The 12,950-nt window shown below is 39.5% G+C and overlaps 1 long non-coding RNA gene across 1 annotated transcript; it reads left to right on the forward strand.

Moving 5' to 3' along the window:
- Window positions 1–928: 928 nt before the first annotated feature.
- Window positions 929–12,614, forward strand: LOC122232640. The gene is made up of 3 exons (XR_006210003.1): window positions 929–1,008; window positions 1,854–1,988; window positions 12,351–12,614. It is a non-coding gene; the product is annotated as an uncharacterized LOC122232640 (long non-coding RNA).
- The last annotated feature ends 336 nt before the right edge of the window (window positions 12,615–12,950 follow it).

Consider the following 12,950-nt stretch of genomic DNA (forward strand, 5'->3'; position numbering starts at 1 on the left):
TTGTCAAACCCTTACTTAGGCTGATTGTTAGAACCCGCTGAGATCATGCTGCAAATAACTTAAGATGGAGATAGATGGAATATATACATGTTAACTTTTTCTTTCTCCCTTAATGCATGCATGATTGCTTTTATATTTATGTGTCATATGAGATTGAGTTGTTTTTTTTTTAGATTTTTAAAAATAATTTTTAATTTATTTTTGAGACAGAGAGAGACAGAGCATGAGCAGGGGAGGGGAAGAGAGAGGGGGAGACACAGAATCTGAAGCGGGCTCGAGGCTCTGAGCTGCCAGCACAGAGCCCGACGCGGGGCTTGAACTCACGGAGCATGAGATCATGATCTGAGCTGAAGTTGGATGCTCAACTGACTGAGCCGTCCAGGCGCCCCGAGATGGAGTTATTAATTCCAAGAATGTAAAGACAAACATTCATTCTGTCCATTATAGCACAGGGTTGTGGAGGCATGATGACCATGAATATGAGCTGGGCAGATTTCTGACTGTGGTGAGTGTAAGTGACAGAGAGCTGCAGCATTAGTAGGTTCAGGGGTGGCTTTCTTTTACAGACCAGGGCCCAGAGTGGGAGAGGCAGTCACGGAGCTGGGTTTGATGCCCCCTCCCACCAAGTAAATGAGAGCAGGTGGAAGCACTTAACAACTGGAAGCCAGGAGGCCATAGTTGCCTGGCAAAACAGGAGGGTGGCCCAGGAGTTTGATCTGCATGGAGTTATGGAGATACTTACTAGATCATGGTATCCTCAGGGATAAAACAGACAGGCAAGGAATCGTGGAGAATGCTGCTTAACATTTATAAAACACACACACACACACACACACACACACAAACAAAATAAAGAGTGGAACAGCAAACTGGTGAGCCTGGTCACCCCAATTTAAAAAATTAAAACTCATCCTTCTTCATCCCCAGACCCAAATCAATATGCAGGTCCAGAATCCATGGTCAGAAGAGGTAACTGAGTCTCTAGGAGGAAGAGCTTCCAACACCATAGTAAGTGAGGATTCTCTTAATTTTGCTACAAATGCCCTACAACCATTTACTCAGTACACAGAAGGTAATAACAGAATATTTGGGAGAATTCTGTTGACTACTGCTTATAAGATTTGGGACCTGGAGTATCATCCTGTATCCCCTTTTATTAAAATTGGGTCCCATGAGTATACAGCTAAAGTCCACTGACAGTTGGGCCCAGTATGTCTACCCATAAGTGGTCCTTTCTCCAATCTCTGACAGTAAAACTGGAATTGATATACTTGGAGTTTGGTGAAGCTGCCATATTGGTTCTCTATCCTGTCAGATAAGCGTTATTTGAATGGCAAAGCCAAGTGGAGCATAATCCCCTCACCTCCAACTCCCACCCAGCCAAGATAGTGAATTTAAAAAAAAAAAAAAAGAAAAAAACAAAACTATACTGTACTCATGGAGGACAGCCACCACAAACACACAAATAATGCAGGGGTCTTAATTCCTATTATATCTTCATTTAACTTGCCACTCTGGTCTACAGTGAAACTGGTCTACAGAGAAACTGAATGAATCCTAGAGAATAACTGTAGGCTACTGCAGACTTAAACAAGCAGAGGCCTGATCAAGCTGCTTTGCCAGATGTATTATCATTTCTAGAGAAGATTAATGAGGCCTCAGATATGGTTCGTGGCCACTGATTTGGTGAATGTCCAAAGGTATCTGGTCTCACAGAATGCTAAAATGGCCTTATAATGGCTCAGCTGAAACACTAACTCAAAAGCAACAGTTTGATAGAATGGGTGTCATCCTTCAGGATGCAGTTTATATATCAAGTGCAGTATTTCAACATGGTACAATGTTCTCAATAGGATCCCCTGGAACCATGAGGTAGAAGCAGGAGTAGCCAGCTAACCAGCGCTCTACATTACCCTCCAAGAGATTTTGTGCTTTCTGTTCCCACAACTTGGAATTCTGCAGGATTGAGGGTCCTGGCCTCCAAAAAGGTACACTCCTACTATGTTTGTCTTATTGGTCTGCCATAACAAGACAATGGGGACTGGGTGGGTTAAACAACAGAAATATATTTTCTCACCGTTCTGAAGGGTATTAGTTTAAGATCAAAGTGTCATCAGGATTGGCTTCTGTTGGAAACTCTCTTTTTGGCTTATAGACAGCCTCCTCCTTGTATCCTCACATGGTCTCTTCTTCATGTGTATTGGGGGAGACATGGCTATCTCTCTGGTGTTTCTTCCTCTTCTTAAAAACACATCAGTCCTATTAGATCAGGGTCCTACCTTAAGACCTCATTTAATCTTAATTACTTCCTTAAAGTCTATCTCCAAATAAAGTCACACGGAGGTGAAAGCTTCAACCTATAAATTTAGGGGGAGCACATTTCCATCCCATAACACCTTCTATAGGAAACATTAAAGTTCCAACAGAACTACAAGGTAAGGTTGTTCCCAGGGGACTTTAGACTCACTGTATCCAGACATCCACAGGCAATAAGTCACCCAACTGATGGAAGTAATGGACCCCAATCAAGAAAAAGAGGAAAGGGGCTCCTGGGTGGCTCAGTCGGTTGGGCATCCGACTTTGGCTCAGGTCATGATCTCACAGCTCGTGAGTTCGAGCCCCACATCGGGCTCTGTGCTGACAGCTCAGAGCCTAAAGCCTGCTTTGGATTCTGTGTCTCCCTCTCTCTCTACCATCCCCTGCTCATGCTCTGTCTCTCTCTGTCTCAAAAATAAATAAACATTAAAAAAAATTAAAAAAAAAAACAAAAAGAGGACTTTAAAAAAAAATTTAATGTTTATTCATTTTTGAGAGAGAGAAAGAGAGAGCACATGTGCACACACATGAGTGGGGGAGGGGCAGAGAGAGAGAGACACACACAGAATCTGAAACAGGCTCCAGGCTCTGAGCTGTCAGCACAGAGTCCAACATGGGGCTCAAGCCCACGAACCGTGAGATCATGACCTGAGCTGAAGTTGGACGCTTAACCAACTGAGCCACCCAGGCGTCCCAAAAAGAGGAAAGACCTTTAATCAGTGTTAGAGTTTAGAATACAAGTTAAACCCAGGTGATCGACTTGGTCCTATAAGTATGCCTTTGCTCCATGATGACTACAAATAGACACCAGATGAAAAAAGTGCATGCTTATGAGCACCCTCACTTCAGATGCAAAATATCAGATGTTACACCTGTGTGCAAAACGTAGAATCCTCACATATACAAGAATGTGCATTGCAGCATTACTTTTGGTGGTAAGGACTTGGAAGCAACTTGGGATTACATCCTTGCTAAAAGAAGAGATAGGAAAAATGTGTTAGATACACACCATGGAGCAACATACAACACCTAGAAGCAGCAGAGGACTCTCTGAACCTAAAGTAATACAGACAGACCTTAAAAATATAGTGTTCATTGAAAAAAATGTAAAGAAACTAATAATATATTCAATATAGTAGCAATAATTTAATGGTAAATAGTAAAGTAAAAGCTAAAGACATTTGCCCACCAAAAAAACAATGCACATTTTGGAAGAACACGTACAAATACACACACACACACACGCACACACACGCACGCACACACAAGACATTAGTATGATGGCCTGTCGTTTGTGAGGTTGGGAGGGGAGCAAGTGTGTGTTTAGGGATAAAAGGAAGAAAAAAAGAAGGTAGAGACAGGAAAACTGAAACAATATTCACGCCTACCAACTACATTCCGGCCATCACATCTTTATGTACCCAGCACTCCTCTCTACTCCAATAAATGTTACTTCTAAAGCATCCTTTATTCCAACACTTGCAACATTTAAGTTCATGGTGGATTGAGCTGCCTGGCAGTCCTAGACAACTCAACACATTTTCCAGATGAACAACCGGATTTAGGCAATGACTCTCTACATCCTGCTTCACCAACTGCTTATCACACACTTCGCACTGTGTTACTACAGACTGTTGACCTGTCACTTGGCTTTGGTTTTGTGCTCACAACTCTTTCATTTCCTCAGTCTTTCCCAGTAACTTTTCCCATTTTGTCTAGTTGTACATACTTTGTACGTAGGGCCAAAAGAAGGGCCATTTTTCTAAGACCTTTCTGATAGTTTCCACCAGTCACTTGTTACCATGCAGTTTATATGATAAAAAGGGAGTTAAGCTAGAAGTGTTTATAAGAAAAGTATCATATTAAAAGAAAGTAATGTATTTCTATTCTGCAAATAATATCACATAGCATTGCCTCCAAATTATGAATTTCACCAGGATACGTACATCCTAGCTTCCACTGGAAATACCCCATAGGATCCAGAGATTTTGTACAAGGGTTCCATCATCAGGGTATGAGAAGATTTTGTCACCAAGTATGACCTGGGGACACCATTTAAACATTGGCCAGTTAAAAAACAAAATAGGACCTCTGTGAGACTTCATCCTTAAGGATAAGCCTTCAATACTCAATTGTTTACATTGCCCTGCTTAACTACATTGCATTCTTCTTTTTTTTTTTTTTTGCATGAACATAAGAATTCTCATTCTGCTCTGAATCAAAGGTTTTCAGTTGATGCGTTTAAAATAAAGGGCGCTCAAGGAATCACATAACTTTTGGACCAGGTTAGTAGGAGACATGGAGAGAGTCCAAGCAAAGAAAACAAAGGCTGCATTCCTAGGAAAAAGAAAACAGGAAAAAAAATGATAATCTGACAGGAACTACTGCCTCAACATTAAATATGTTGATCAGTAGGAGACTCAAAAGTTCTTTTCCCTAAGCTCAAGCAAATTTTCAGTTAGGTGAATTTTGCTGTGCTCTATGTTTTCAAACTAAAACAAAAAGTTAATTTGGACTTGGTGAGATACAAATTCAGGGTTATGTGAAAATCTCAAAGGAGTTGACCCCTTTTCTCTTGAGATTATTATTTTTTTAAACTGGGTTTTTACTGATCTGCTGAAGTTGCCCATTTTTTACAGGGTCCTTATGATATTCAGTTCACAATGAAATTAATTCAATAGTTAGAAAATAATAACCAGACATTCTTCCTCATCTTCATTTAAAATGGCTTCACAGCAGACAGAACAGCATGGGGCAATGAACAATGGATTAGCCATCAGGGACCTTTTGTTCTGAATTCAACTTTGCCTTAAATTAACAGTATGTGAACTTGGGCAAGCTCCAGCTCCCTGAGCCTCAGTTTCTACATCTATTGGCCCAGTTTCTACATCTATTGGGGTTCTTAACCTGAGGCCCACAGACTCCATGTTGCCTGCCTGTGGACAGACCTTGGAGGTGGGGAGGAGAATGTGGTCTCAGACAGAAAACTGTGACTCCTGGATTTTAATGAACTTCCAACTGAAATCGAGCATTTCTTTCAGTACTGAATATAGACAATAAACCAAAGAGGTGTTAGCAGTACCTGTGATTTTATCAACAACAGAAGTCACAAACATTAAGATGGTGTAGATCTTTCAAAACATCATTTAAGCTCATCCCTATTTCAAAAGTTCCACGGTTATCAGACCTCCTGGTATACCTTGTCACGAATGCGTTAGTGAAAATAAATTATAATTTATCTCAATATAGTTTTAATAATTCCAGATATTTTACATTATTCATTTATAAACATGCTTCTGTAAAGATGTCCATAAACTTCATACTGCAAAAAGAGGTCCATGGTAAAGGAAGTAGGAAATCCCCAGACTAGCTGGTAACCACAGTCCCCTTGACCTCTGTATCTCATGGCATTTAGTCCCATAAAAGAATAGTTTTTTTCTCCAAAGACTAAGGGAAAAACAACTAGAAATACGACTAGAACTAGAGATTTCTTATGTGACTTCCTCAGCATCAGGTGACTAATTCTTTCCCTAATCCAGTCTTCTTTTCTGCTCTGACTTTTTACCAATAGAGTATATTCAAGAATTGGCAGTTAAATAAAAATCAGATTGTAGGCATTATGTGAGTGGTTCAGTTAAGGACAAATCTACATCCAAAACTAATCTTTCCTGTAAACATTTAATCAAAGAGACTCTCTCAGCTAGGCGTCCTGTTTTTTCCCAACACACCAGTGACTGGAAGAACAGAGATAGTGGTAGGACCTTTGTGCCTACCACACCGGAATCTGGAGAACTCTTCCCTTGACCTCAGAAAGTAAAAGATAAGATCTGGTGCCATGCTGCACCTTAACAAAGAGGTTGTTTTTGTCCTGATGGTTAATTTAATGTCATTTTTTTAATTAAAAATTTTTTTTAAGTTTATTTTTTTATTTTGAGAGAGAGAGAGAGAGAGACAACAGGTGAGTGAGGGAGGGGCAGAGAGACAGAAAATCCCAAGCAGGCTCTGCACTGTCAGTGTGCAGAGCCTGACATAGGGCTTGACCCCACAAATGAGATCATGACCTGAACCGAAGTCAAGAGCTGGACGCTCAACTGACTGAGCCACCCAGGCACCCGTGATGCTTAATTTCAAACCACAGTGACAATGCCTACTGGTAATATAGCCAAAGAGCAACCATAAGCATTCTCATATTGAGTACTGGCTCTGTGCCTGGAACAGTTCCATGCACTTTGTGCCTATTGGCTCATGAAATCCTTACAATGAACCTGAGGTGAGTACAATGCTGAACCTTACTTTGCTACTAAAGAAAACTGAGCTAGAGAGACTCTAGATGAATTATTCAAATTCACAACAGAGTGAGCAGCAGAGCTGGAGGTTGAACTCAGGTCTTCTGCTCTGGGCCTGTGATTCTAACATACCTTGCCCACCCCTCACCAACCTGACTGGCTACTGCTGCTCCCCTGGAGTGAAGACAAAATGGCGGGAAGAGTGGAAACGCACTTCCTCAAATGTCTCCATGTTATTGAATTGCTTCTGCCATTGTTTTTGGTGGGAATGGGTAAAGTGTGGGCTGAGGGTTTTGCACTTCAACATGAATAGAAAGATGACCCACATGAATCCCAGACCTGAATATAAAACACATATGTATAGTGGCTCCCGTGTGGCTCAATTGGTTGAGGGTCAGACTTATGATTTTGGCTCTAGTCATGATCCCAGGTTTGTGGGATCGAGCCCCAAATCTGGTTCCACGCTGAGCGTGGAGCCTGCTTGAGATCCTCCCTCCCACTCTCTCTCTCTCTCTCATAAATAAATAAATTCCCTCCCACTCTCTCATAAATAAATAAATAAATAAATAAATAAATAAATAAATAAATAAATAAAACCACACTGAAATGTATAAAATTCCTAGAGAAGACACAGCAAAGAACCTAGAGGACCTTGGGTATGGTGATTCCCCTTTAGATCCAACACTAAAGAGACACAATCCATAAAAGAAATAGTTGACAAGCTGGACTTCATTAAAATAAATACTGCTGCTCTGCAAAAATCAATGTCAAGAGAATTAGCAGTCAAGCCAAGAGACTGGGAGAAAATAATTGCAAAAGACATCTGATAAAGGCCTGTTATCCAAAACATACAAAGAACGCCAAAACTCAACAATAAGAAATCAAACAATCCAATTAAACAATGGGTCAAAGACCTTAACAAATATGTCCCCAAAGAAGACATACAGATAGCAAGTAAACACATCAACAGATGCTCCACATCATATATTATCAGGGAAATGCAAATTAAAACAACAATTACATATCAGTACAAACTTATTAGAATGGCCCAAATCCAGAACATTGGCAACCTCAAATGTTATCAAGGATATGGAGCCACAAGAATTCTCATTCATTGCTGGTGGGAATGCAGAATGGTGCAGCCATTCTGGAAGGCAGTTTGGCAGTTTCTTACAAATTAAACATACTCTTACCAAATGATCCAGCGATTGTGCTCCTTGGTAGGAATTTATCTAAAGGAGTTGAAAACCTATGTCCACACAAAAACCTGCACAGAGATGTTTACAGAAGCTTTATTCACAATTGCCAAACCTTGGAAGCAACCAAGATTTCCTTCAGTAGGTGAATAAATAAACAATGGTATGCCCAGATACTGGAATATTGTTCAGTGTTAAAAAGGAACTGAGTCACAGAATAGAGGAAACTTGCATGCATATTACTAAGTAAAAGAAGCCAATGTGAAATGGCTACTTACTGCATGATTTCAACTATACAACATTCTAGAAAAGGCAATATTAAGGAGAGAGTAAAAAGATCAGTGACTGGTGGATGTGTGTGTGGGGAGAGGAGAACAGAGGATTTTTAGGGCAGGGAAAATATTCTGTATGATGCTACAATGATGAATACATGCCTTTATATATTTGTCCAAGCCCACAGAATGTACAATATTAACAGTAAACCCTGGGGCGCCTGGGTGGCTCAGTCGGTTAAGCGGCCGACTTCGGCTCAGGTCATGATCTCACAGTCCGTGGGTTCGAGCCCCGCGTCGGGCTCTCTGCTGACAGCTCAGAGCCTGGAGCCTGTTTCCGATTCTGTGTCTCCCTCTCTCTCTGACCCTCCCCTGTTCATGCTCTGTCTCAAAAATAAATAAACATTAAAAAAAAAAAAAAAAAGAGTAAACCCTAAGTCAAACTATGGACTTTTGGTGATAATGTGTCAATGTAGGTTCATTCCTGTCTAAAAAAAAAAAAAAAAAAAAAAAAAAAAAGCCAGGGGCGCCTGGGCAGCAGAGTCAGTTAACTGTCCAACTCTTGAACTTGGCTCAGGTCATGATCGCACAGTTCATGATTTCTAGCCCTGTGTCGGGAGATGGGCTGACATTGTGGAGCCTGCTTGGGATTCTGTCTCTTCTTCTCTCTGCCCCTCCCCTGCTTGTGCGTGCTCTCTGTCTCATTCTGTATATAAATAAATAAATAAACTTAAAAAATTTTTAAATTTTTCAAAAGGCACTCTACTGGTGAGTGATGTTGATAATGGGGGAGGCTATGCATTTGTGGAAGCAGGGAGTTGATGGGAAATCTCTGTACCTTCCTCTTTCAATTTTGTTGTAAACTGAAATCTGCTCAAAACAACAGTCTTAAAAAAATAAAACAGCCAAAGATGATAACCCTCCCTTCTCACCCCACACAATTAATAAAGAATTCTCTACAGCAAGATACACAAGGAATTCTATTACTGAGTAGTTTCAGCACACAGCAGACGTCTGAAATCATTATGATATTTTAGACAATGGTATTTATTTTTCCAATATTGGCATTATCTATATTAGTAGTTAAAAAAATAAGTATAGAGTTGTCGTTAAACACAGCTGAATAAGGAACATAAAACTGAAGACTAATCTCTAGTTATGCATTATCTCTGAGCCTCAGTATCTTTATTTATTAAAGTGGTATACTGATGCTACTTCAGGGCATTTTTACAATGATTAAGACAATTAAAGCATATTTAGTGATTAGCAGAGTGTCTGGATGTCAAAGAAACTGTGATGTTAGCACAATTATCATTATTAGATTCCATAATAATCCTAAGGAAAGAATTAGTTGGGAGTTTTTAATTTTTATGCTTTTACTTTTGCCTTTCCTTTTTTGATGATACAAGAAGCACTCTATTTTAAGTCACTTCTGCTTATTTACACTAGCCAACGAACCAAGAAATGGACTTTGCCACATCAACCCAATCTATGGAATCCTAACTTAACCCACAGTTGGAATGGATACTATAATTTTTAGTGAAATGGTGCTATGTCCTGAGGAAAGCGGAAGACAAAATATCCAATATCTAAGGAGGACAGTTAGAATAGTAACATACATTTTTGTAATATGACTTGTCTGGTAGAAAGATGGATGGTCAATTGTCAGTTCTTTTCCTAACACCTAAGCCTGTTCCTTCTTCAGCCCGAATCCATCATCAGTGAATAGTCTCATCATTTTCAACTAATGGGGTAAGAATGGAAAGGAACATATTTTCAAGGTTTTCTAACTGTTAAGATACAAATGCTGAGATCACAGGGATTAAAATGGCTACATTTGCAGGAATGGTTTATCTGATGGATTAAACAGACTGGGAGATGTTGGTCTAGAAAACGAAGCTACTGATTCAGAGGAGGCTCCTGGCAATCTGCCTTCGCTCTGTTTTGCTCTGAGTTACTAATGCTTTCTGCTTACTCTCTACTCTCTGCTGACTATCTGAGAAAAGCCTAGCCTTTCCTCTAAACCCAGAGCACAGTTCTGACCTTCAAAGTTGAAAACACTTTTTAAAAAGCAGCAAATAACAACACAGAACAACCTACTTTCTCATTTGGACCAGTTAAAGTGGTTTTAAAATTCTATAATCATTTTCACCACAACGAAAGCAGATTTTTAAAACAGATATAAATTAAACAACATATTTAGGAGTAATAAGACCTAGAGACTTCAGTGGTTGTAAGACTTCTGGGAAACAAAATTTTATGTATGAAAGGTGGAATATTACTTAGGAGTCAGAAAAAAAGAAGCACATGCCCCCTCCCCCCCAAATATTATTTCACATACTTAATGATCGATGTAGATATATTGTCCTGTCCACCATAAATGTAATTTTGAATAACTCCATCTGAATATTTCAAAACAGATTTCATTCTGAAAAAACAAAAGCAAAAACAAAAACAAACAAAACCCCCAAACCTAAAGCATCTGATGAAGAGACCTGTGAGAGGCTTTCATGCCGAGCATGCTGCGGGGCCGTGCGTATGCTCAAAAGTGGGTGGCTCCATGTTTGTTGCGGACAGATTGTTACCATGTGACTCTGAGGGCGTTCACATCAGGGTCACCATTTCTGATGTAGATTGGTAATTGCCCAGCATGCTGTCTTGAATTCTGTCTCAAGCTGTTGATATTCCTTTTGACTAACTCCATCTAATGTTTTCATATCTTCGATTGCATTAACAGTGGAAAATCAGTTTGAATGCCAAATTATACTTTGAGTCATTAAATTGATTAATATCTTCATTATTTCCTAACAATTATTAAGACTGAATCCATAAATTAGGGATTAGAACATGTTTTTGTGCCCCAAATGGAAGGTTCACGGTTGATCTCATCCTCAGGTAAGTTTTGTAGGTTATGGTGATTCTATATGAGGTCAGCTCACTTTACTCATTCATTCAACTCTTCAGTAAACAAACATGTGTTAATGTGTTCCGTGAACCAGACTTTGGAGCTTGGAGGCAAGAAAAAGCAAGAGGCATGATCTCTCTTTTCTTAAGGAACTTGGAATATTCTGGGGAAATGCCCAAGCAAAACAGCAAGTAGAATTCAGAGTGACAAGTTCTATAGAGAGATACATACGCACGACACTGGAACAAAGCGTTTTATCTGATACAGTGTTCATCAGTCACTGACTATCTTGTAATCTTTGGTCAAAACTAAAGGTGCTTGATATGTTATCAATAGTGTAACTGGAGTGTTTTATCACTGCAGCTTTAGAAAGGACATGTGAATTTCTTCTACTTATAAGGACTTCCTCACCGCATCCTCTCCATCCCTCTGTTTCTTCACTTGGTCAACTCCAGACCCCCAAATTGTCTGGACAAATGTTCGCTCTTTTGTGTCTCTTCTCATGATTTCACCCTAAAGACTTGGTAGCTCTCCACTGTCTTCTATTTCAATGTACAAACACCCCTCATAACAATTACCTTAGGGTAGTGGTTCTCATAAAGTAGCCTTAGACCACCTGCAGTGTCAGGATCATGTGAGGACTTGCTAGAAATTTAAATCATTGGACCCTCCCTAGATTTATGGAATTAGAATCTCTGGGGGGTTGGGCTCAGAGTCTGTGGTTTTATAGATCCTAAGGTGATTCCTATGTAAATTAGAATTTGAAAAATACTGAATTTCAAGTTTGTGTGTGTGTCTTCCCATTAAATCGTAAGGTACTTGAAAATTCAAAGACTTGATGTCTTCCACCTGGAAAAATGTAGCACTAAACACAACGCCTACCACCTGATAGGTGATAAATGAATAATTTCGGGAACATAAATTATTAAAAAAACAATAGGGTGGCTTCATTTTTTTTTTAAGATAAGTATTCTATTTCTCCAGGGTCCTCATCTGACATGTATATGTCCCAAAGAGATTTTGTTTGGTGGAAAAGAAACATAACCTATCAGCAAACATGAACAACTAATGGGGAATGAGGCATCATGTTTACTGGATAGCTCGAGTCAATTAGGAATCGAACCCTGGTTCTATTACTATTTACTAAGGGAAAATTAAATAACCTCTTGAGTCTTTTCTTTTTCCTATCTGTAAAACATTGGCGATAACAAATAAATCACAGGATATCCATGAACATACAGCAAATGCATATAAATAAACCTCGTATTAAATATTAGATAGTGCAGAGTACGGGTTACTCTGGGTAGCCTGGATTCTCTATTGGAGAAGTGAATCAATTCTCTCTCTCTCTCTCTCTCTCTCTTTCTATTTTCAGTTTTTTTGCCCAGGATTTCATGAGACATAAACCAGCTGCTTTGAAGGGAGAAACCAGGTAGGATACATTTCTGAGACAAGACAGTATAGTTGGCCTTACATAGAAGGGATCACAATGGAGATCTGGGAAAACAGAATGAGGGAATGTAATAGATCTGCACCTTCCAGAATTACTGAAAATGTGACCGAATGTGTTCAGATCAATGAAAAGTACAAAATGCTGTTTGGTGTAAGACCCTGAATCCTGCACACTCAGAAAGATGGGTGCCCACATTTGTTTAAAGGGAGGGCAAGATTTGCGGGCGGGTGTGTGTGTGAGATTTGCGTTTCTACTTCTCTATTTTAAAGTGGGTCAGTAGGAAAACCACCTTTCTATCAATTGAAGAATTAGTGTAAAAGTTGCAATAAAATAAAAGCTGCAACAGCTTGTCATTATTGAGCATATACTGTATGTTTGGTACTGTATTAAGTATTGTAGCTATCTCGCATCAGGCCTGCCTGCCTTTGCGGGGCTCCAGGCAAAACGAAAGTGAGAGCCACTTTGTTCAACAAGTAAGGAAAGTCACCATTAAAAGTACTAAAATTAAAAAAAAAATTCTCT

This window comes from Panthera tigris, chromosome D3, assembly GCF_018350195.1.
Source record: "Panthera tigris isolate Pti1 chromosome D3, P.tigris_Pti1_mat1.1, whole genome shotgun sequence".
Taxonomy (NCBI): Eukaryota; Metazoa; Chordata; class Mammalia; order Carnivora; family Felidae; genus Panthera; species Panthera tigris.